Below are 8,828 nucleotides of genomic sequence, written 5' to 3'. Positions count from 1 at the left end.
CCCCCAAGTCACAAGATGGTGATAAGTTGGCAGTCGGCTTGAAGATTGGCATAGTGTATTCTTATAAATATTGTCTTGGTTTATCAATACTTCTAGTCCATCCTCAATAGCCTCCTTCCCAAGCTTGGTAATGCTAACTCTGCTTGGGATTTTCTTGCTCAACGTACAACTACACTCATATGCGTCTTGCCTTCCATCTTGAACTAAGCTTTATCAATCTGCCAGAATCATGTCTGGCCATTGCTATTTTTATTCTCAAGTTAATATCTTTTGACAGTTGTCCAGCTGCAGATCCTCAACTCAAATGTTCTGATACATTGCGTTGTTTTGCAACTACCATGATCGTCGTAAGTTTATGCATTTTATGAGTGGCACTTCGGTGAGGATGTTTGAATCTACTTCTCTTAACTCTCTACTCGGGCTCTCTTTTGCATCGCACACCTCTTCCCACTCCTTGAGACTGCAGTTACTGAACTTATTTCCAAAGAAATCGCCATTCAACCATACACATGCAAACCGCCATATCAGTTGTTGCTCCTATCCTAAGACTACCTTTGAATCTTGTCCAGCCTCGTGTCATTTCCCTTTTCAATCCTCAAGATTGTCTTCTCTTCGCAATACTCTGCAAACGTCCATGTACTCTGTTGACAGAATGTCAAAATTCAGAGACAAAATCAGTCTTCGCACCCCCTTGTTGCAAGCTACTTGCTTGTGGGCTCTAACTACTCCTTCTGCTCTTGAGTCTACTTTGAGCCTTTTCAGTGGCCCCGTACTCCTCACTGCTACTGACATTGAGGCATTAATTCTCAGTTTTTAATCCCGATCTTCAAGTGCTTTGTCTGTCACCTTCAATTATATCTCCTTGGTTTTTTTATCTGCATGTTGTAATCACATGACTCTGTTTCACCATTTTTTTCACAAAAATCTACTGTTGTCACCCAATCATATCATATATAATGCTGATGGGTCTCATGTTATTCTGTTATCACGTTGGATCCTTGCCTTCCCTACCTTATCTGTTTGAGAACACCTTCTTGTTCCCAGTTTATCCTTAAATCTGCTTTCAGTTGTCACCTTTGTGATATATGGATTCTTCCACTTAACCTTTTCTAATAATGCCTGGTGGGTTGATGTGCAGAGTCCCCAGACGGGTTTAACTCCTTTGGACAAGGCGTAAGATTGGACTCTGTTCGAGTTCGCTTCTTTGCAGCTTCTATCCCATCGGTCCTCTCTCTATTGTTGCTTCCTGCCTCTTCTTCCCAATTATGGCATTCCTCGATTGGTCTGCCTCTATATAGCTCGTGTTCGTCTTTTTGGCCTCCTAAGGTCACCTAGATTCTATAGTTTTGATCTTTTGAATGGTTTCCTGTCAACTTGGCAAACACTCATTAACCTTTAATTATAAGTAACTTTAATTTCTACTGCACAATCTTTTGATTGATTCACTCTGATATTTGGGGTCCTGCAACCCACTCCTGCTGGGGGTGAGGATCTCCATCGTCTTTTGTTATCTTTATTGATGATTATTCTATTCTCGTTAACAATGGCTTACTTGTTACGCTCGATCAGCTTGTTCGGGTTACCAAACTTTTCACAAAGGTACAAACTCAAATTTTCCGTTCCTCAGTACCATTAAAGTGTTCGTTCAGATAATGCCATGGAAATACAAATGACAAACTCTCCTTGAGTTCCTGAATCAAACAGCGCACATGTCCCCAATGTTCTTCTTTTAGTCCCCTATACCTCTCAACAACATGGTTTTACGAATGAAAACATTTTCATAACCGTGATACTGACAAGCTCTTTACTTCTTCTGCTTCTTTACCTGAAAGTTGTGGGGTTAATTGCTCTTACTTGCTTGTACACAATCATCAGTCCCTCACCTATACTTACAACAAATCTCCTTATGACTCTCTATGATTGTTCCTACATTCCTTACTTCGTGTCTTTGTTGTGCCTGTTTTGTTCCTCTTCCCGCCTCATGACCAACCAAAGCTTGACCCCTTTCTCGATTAGCTGTTTTCTTGTTATGGCTTAACTCAAAAAGCGTTATCGTGTTATGATCCTATCGCAACGCTTGGTCTCTCGTCATGGTGATTTGGGAACACAACCATTTACTAGCATATCCACATTCTTCCTTTCCTCTTCTAACCACTCATTGATATTCACTGCTCCTCTATGCTCTATTTTCCTGACTCTTCTAGAGATTTGAGCTCCTCAGACAGTATCTTCTTCCACTGTTGCAGACCCAATCCAGTGATCGTTTGATGGCCACCTCCACAAAACCACCCATTTCCTCCGCTTCCTCCACTCCCTGAAACTCGTCGGTTCCAGTCGGGTAATGGTTCCTCCTACTCTCTTTTGTGGATTATCACTGTTTCTCGGTCCTTGCCACCCTCCCAGAACCTCACAATTATCTAGGATCATACTACCCTCTTTGCAGCAACTATGTCTGTGAATTGAATGCCTCTTGTGAAAAACTATTTGGGAATCTCGTAAGACGTGCCTCTGGTACCACTGCGTGGATGCAAGTGGATTTATAAATCAAAACTCTAGCAATGGATCATTGACCGCTACAAGTCGACTTGTTGCTAAGGGTTCAACCCATAGTTTGGATTGACTATGAGGAGACATTTTGCCTTCTGTTGCCAGACTTACTCTGTCATATCTTTACTTGCATTTTTGCTGCTACTCCTGCGGTTGGGAACTTTTTTCAATGGATGTTAAAAAACGCCTTCCTTTACTGGTGTATCTTACCGAAGAAGTTTACATGCACGCCTCCACCTTGGCTATTAGCACTATGCTGTTTCTACACATGCAATATATAGCAAGTAAACACTAGTCGCACAAGTATATTATAAGTGGAGTGCATTCCCAACGAGTATTGTGCTATAAGCACTAATTTTTCTACCGTTTTCAAAGTTGAAGAAATCGAATTCTTTTGGATTAAAGAGCTAATTTAACTATAATTAAACAAAATTTTATAAAATAAACGTAAACTATGAAAGCAAGATTAAAAAAAACGGGATAAAATCAATTCCACAAACGGGTAGGGTTTTTTTGACTTCATCGGACTCTATGGTTAATTTTAAAATAACTAAATTCATATTCCGTATCCATTCGATTGGACTCGAACTCTCTAAAGTATCCAACATACCTTCTCAAGCTATGTTGCACTCATCACCCCACCAATGTATGCTTCAATCTCTGTCCATTGACTGTAAAAGTGCCCTTTTCTTCATGTGACTTCCACTCCTCTGGATGAATGAATTCTTCGTAATCGTGAATGGTCCGACCATCTAGCTTAAGTTTTCCACGAAATAGCCTAAGTCTAGAAGTTGAACACATCACTCTTTGCCCCAACTTCAAATCCTGCTTCCGGTATTGCTTGTCATGGCACCTTTTTGTCTTCTCCTTGTAATTTTCCGAGGCATTTTCTATGCTTCGAGACGAACTCATCAAGTTCGTCAAAGTAGCATCCTTCTCCTCCCCAGCTCTTAAATCCATATTTAGTGTTGACCTGCCATTATGCTTATGCTCAAGTTCCACCTAGAAGCTGAATGCTTTCCCATAAACCATCTACGGGGACATACCACCATTATTCTTAATGCTTCGGTAGCCATAGCATCATACAATAAATTCCGTGAACCAATCCTTCCTAGATGCATTACTGGTTTTTCTAAAATGCCTTTAAGCTCTTTCATTAATAGTTCCACTTGCCGCTCTTTGTGGATGGAGGGTTGCAACTCTATGTGTCCTCATAATTTACCAATAGTGAATCCCATTGCCTATTTCAAAAATGGGCACCCCATCACTATAATATGCCCGTGGTACCCCAAACCTTGAGAAAATACGTTTCCTCACAAACTTAATCATACCCTAGCATCATTAGGTCGAAGCAACTCTTCACCCCCATTCGACACGTAATCACCGCTACCAAGATATATGTTTATCCCAAAGAATTTGGGAAGGGACCATGAAATCAATCCCCCCCACAACATCAAAAAGCTTCCACCACAGATAGTTGTTCAACGGCATCTCATCTCTTTTGAAATATACCACTCCGTTGACACTGGTCGCACCCTGACTCATCCGAAGAATCCTTAAAGAGGGTTGGCCAATAAAACCCCGATTGTAGAACCTTGGCTGCTGTCTAGTTTCCTCCAAAATGGCCACTTACTTCCCTTCTGACAATGTCTAGAAGCTTTTTTCTCTCCCCTCCGGACACTCTCCGTATCACTTTGATCACCATAGTGTCTATATGAAAATGCTCTTCCAAAAGTATACTCTCAAATCTGAGAAAATTTTCTCTTTGTTGGAACTCATACCACTTTGGGAGCACCCTTGATACAAATAATTTTGCAAATCTGAGATACCATGGTGCTTCATCACTCTCACAACTTCTCACCGAAAGTTCTCTAATTGAATGGATTTCCCACATTTGCCTTTGAGTGTCTCTCAATTCTCGACATGATCTAGCCACCACATTTTCTCGACCCCTTCTATTGCGCAATTTCCAACTCAACTCTCTGCACATAGAATCCATCTTATGAGCCGAGGTTTTGCCTTCTTGCTTTGCAAGTAGTGCCTAAGTGCTGAATGGTCCTGTGATGATCACCTTCGCACCTACAAATATAGCGAACTTTGATCAAGCAAAAACCACAGCCAAGCAATTCTTTGTCATTTGTGGTGTAATTCAATTGTGCATCAACTGAGTGCTTTGCTAGCATATTGATTACATGCACATTTGTTCTTTTTCGCTGTCCAACACTACCCCTAAAGCAATCACTAGCTAATCACACCCCTTAATTCAAAGGCAGTCCCCAATCGGAACTGGCAATATAGGTGCAGACAAATATTTTTTAAGAGTTAGAAGGCATGACATGCATCATCATTAACATCAAACACACCTTTTATTCAATAATTGACAAAAGGGTTTAGAATCTTAGAAAAATCCTTTATGACCGTCTAAAACCCCGCAGCCCACGAAACTTCGACGCTTTGACATTGATGGTGGGTGCAGCTTCTCAATCACTTCTGTTTGCTTGTGGATCAACTTCTATTGCCTCCTTTGAAATCCTATGCCAGAGCACTATCCCGTCCCTGCCATGAAGTGACACTTCTCCCAATTGAGCAGCCCAGTTGTCTCTTACATCGCTGTGCAAAACAAAAAATATTTGTTAGAAACTATCAAGACGAACCAAAACGGAAGTATCATGAAGACTTCTAGAAACATTACCCCATTGTCTCAAAGAGCGACATCATGCATCTGAATGTTGCTGTGCATTGCATAACCCAAGCTCTCGTAAGCAAAGGTGCCGGGCAAGTAAGGTTGTCTTCCTCTTATCCTCGGAGAAGGCAATTGGTTTATCCTGATCCATCAGAAACGTATAGGCATGTCTGCCAGCCTCTCCCACATCTATCGTGAAGGAAGGAAAATGATCCTTCCTTGTCAACCGCATGTTCAATTCCAATAATCATGCCACTCTCTAGCCCATGGGGACCCTCCTATGGTATCATATCAATGCACTCTCATTTCTTACTACCGTGTATACCTCCCTTCTTCGGACACTTGTACGTACCGGGCTCACCCAGGAACTGTCGGAATAGATAGATACTCCCTGCATCTAAGAGTTTTCACCATCTTCTTTCTCACCACTTCCTTCATCGAAGGCATTCAATCTTCGTTGTGGTTCTACCCTAGGCTTAATATCCTCCTCCATGAGAATCTTATGCATGCAAATGATGGTGAGATCCTCTAATAGCCAAATCGTCCCATCCACTTGCCTAGTCTTTGTTCCCTCAACACCTTAATCACCGCTCTCCTCAAACTTACTTAATCCTGAAACTAATGATCATGGGAAGTTTCTTTGAGTCCCAAGATATACATATTGTGAGGTGATGTAATTTTCAATCAGCTTTGGAGTTTCATTCATTTCCTTTTTCCTTTTCCTTTCTTTCCTCTCTTTTCAAAATCAACTCCTCTCAAATTCTAAACTCTTACTCTCTCAATCTATGAAGTGCTTCTAACACCTAGCACATTCATACTCGCTCGACATTCTACCTCTACTGTTTTTGGATTGCTATAAACCGCTTCTAGGGTAATTGTGGGGTGTTTTCTTCCATAGATTCCACACCAATTTCCCACCACTCGACACTAAGCATGATCCGATTCGGGATGAACTTCATCCGCCTCAAGACACTTGAAAGTACTGTTTCATCTTGAACTCCAACATACTTTCCTTCTGCACATCTATATTTCTCTCCTCGTGGCCAAGATGTCGCCGCACAAATGAGAGGAATTCCTGATCCTCTTCATATCAAGACACAAATAGTCTGGAAAATTATCTTACCACCTTCAACACACATCCTCACTATCCCCTCGATGGTTTTATGGGACCTATCCGCTAGTTGAACGACATGGTCTTGGCTCACTTCACCCATTTCCCAATCTCCTGAAAGAAAAGGGCATTAAATTAATACTATCACCTAAATACACATACAATCAACATAATATCTCCTATAGTGCAAGAATAGTAAAACTCCTTGGATCTTTGAGCTTCGGGGTAACTTCTTCTGGAGATGGCAACTGCACTCTTCCGTAGCATACCGTTTCCTCATCTTCTAACTTCCTTTTGTTCGAAGGATTTCCTTAAGGAACTTCTGAACTCGACATCTGCTGCAATGCAGCTCTGCAAAAGGAATGTTAATATGCATTTTTTTAAAATTTCAATAACTTTTGAAAATTGCTTATGCCTGATTTTTCTTCTCTTCCCAGTCCTGAGGAAAGGCACGGTGGAGTGTGATGTCCAACTTGGTGGTATCTTGGGGAATGGCAATGTTCTCCTTCTTCTTTGCCTTTCATCCTTCTTCTTGTTCTCTTCCTCCACCCCCGCTGGTTTCTCATCACTACAATCTCTTCATCAACTTCCTCTTTCAGATTCTTTCCTTTCAGATCTTCTTTCCAGCGTTGCTCAATCAACTCTTCCAAACTGTCCCACTCCTCAAAATTATGGCCTTGCTTGCCTCACGTGGTTTTTTACTGTATTGCTTGGTAAGGAAACCCTACAGTGGTCCTACATTTCTTCTCGCCAATTGGACTCATCTGACCTCAAGATTCGAATGGATCGCCCCTTTTTCTTGAAATTGTCCCGTCTCATTCCATAACCCCTGTATCGCTCTTCATGATTTCCTGAACATGTCCTCCACTTTACTCACTCTTGGGTCTCCTGAGTGATTAGTCCACCCTTGTTTGGTTATTTGGCAATGTCCTTTGGTTCCATTGATTATTTTGTCTGTTCTGATGCCCCAAGCCAGATTTGAATATTTCTCCACCCCGGAGTTTATGTGTTGGAATACGGGTTATTTGGTTGCCTCTGATTACCTGCCAAGTAGTTCACTTGCTGCGATGATGAAGATGATGAAGCAAATGTGTTCCCCACTTGACACTCGCTGCTCACGTGGTTTCCTGCACAAAAATCACAAGTTAGTTAAGGTGTTTGAATAGAGTTTACCTACATACTTCCCAACTGTTTCTGAAGTGCCGTGAGTTGGGCTGAGATGGCTGTGAAGGCATCAACTTCATGAAGACCCGTAGATTTTCTTGATATTGTTCTCTTATTTGGTCTTTGGTAGTTGTTTCTTGCCAAAACCTCAAGCAACTCATAAGCCTCCTCTGGTGTCTTATTCTGCAAAGCTCATTCTGATGTTGCATCCACCATGGTTTGCATGTTACCCATCAGTCCATTGTAGAAAGTTTGGACTTGAAGCCAAACTGGCAACCCATGGTGTGGACATTTCCTCATCAATTCCTTGTACCTCTCCCGAGCCTTATACAATGACTCGGATTCATCTTGTAGAAATGATGTGATATCATTTCTTAGTTTTGCTGATTTTGCTGGAGGAAAGAACTTTGTTAGGAACTTCTGTGCTAGATCATTCCAAGTTGTGATAGTCTCTACTGGTAGTGCCATTAACCACCCCTTAGCTTTATCCCCCAATAAGAATGGGAATAACCTTAACCTAATGGCGTCATCTGACACTCCGTTCGACTTGAAGGTGTCACAAATTTCCAAGAAGTTCGTAATATGCTGATTCGGATCTTCCTTCAAATCACCATTAAACCTTACTGACTGTTGGACCATCTGAATGATTGCCGGCTTAATCTCAAAGTTGTTTGCTTGCATCGTAGGCCTAGTAATACTTGACCCACTACCATTAATCGTGGGAATTGAGAATTCCCTTAGTGTCCTATTTTCTGGTTCTGCCATTTCAACAACTATTTCTTCTATTCCAACCACTATGTCCTCTCTTTCTCTTCCCTCTCTGTTAAGTCGTCTGGCGGTTCTCTCAATCTCAAGATCAATAGGAACCATTGGCTGACGTCTAGCTCTTCGCATAAACTGCACAAAATAAAATTATAGAAAGTGAGATCACAACCAACTGAAAATTGAAAACAAAAATTAAAACTTCAATCTAGCTAACTATAGAAAAACTCAATGTTAACTTAAAACTCAATCCCCGGCAACGGCGCCAAAAACTTGATGCGTGTTTCCTACAACATGCAAATGTAGCAAGTATACTAGTCGTACAAGTAATAGAGTGATGAGTGAGTATTGTTCCCACGAGGATTGTTGCTAAGCACTAAGTTTTCTACCGTTTTCAAGTTGAAGCAATCGAACTCTTTTGGATTTAAGGGAACAATTTAAACTATAACTAAAACAAAATTTACTAAATTAAAATTAAACTATGAAAGAAAGTTTAAAACGGGATAAAATCAATTCAAACAAACGGGTAGGGTTTTGACTTCATTCGAACCCTATGGGTTA

General features: G+C 41.1%; 1 non-coding gene across 1 annotated transcript; it reads left to right on the top strand.

Annotated features, from left to right (window-relative positions):
* The first annotated feature begins 7,779 nt into the window (after nucleotides 1-7,779).
* LOC116116889 lies at nucleotides 7,780-7,886 on the top strand. Its single transcript, XR_004125887.1, has one exon. It is a non-coding gene; the product is annotated as a small nucleolar RNA R71 (small nucleolar RNA).
* The last annotated feature ends 942 nt before the right edge of the window (nucleotides 7,887-8,828 follow it).

This window comes from Pistacia vera, unplaced genomic scaffold (genome assembly GCF_008641045.1).
Source record: "Pistacia vera cultivar Batoury unplaced genomic scaffold, PisVer_v2 Contig787, whole genome shotgun sequence".
Lineage (NCBI taxonomy): Eukaryota > Viridiplantae > Streptophyta > Magnoliopsida > Sapindales > Anacardiaceae > Pistacia > Pistacia vera.
Note: the sequence above shows the minus strand (reverse complement) of the source record. Positions and strands in the feature narration are given on the sequence as shown.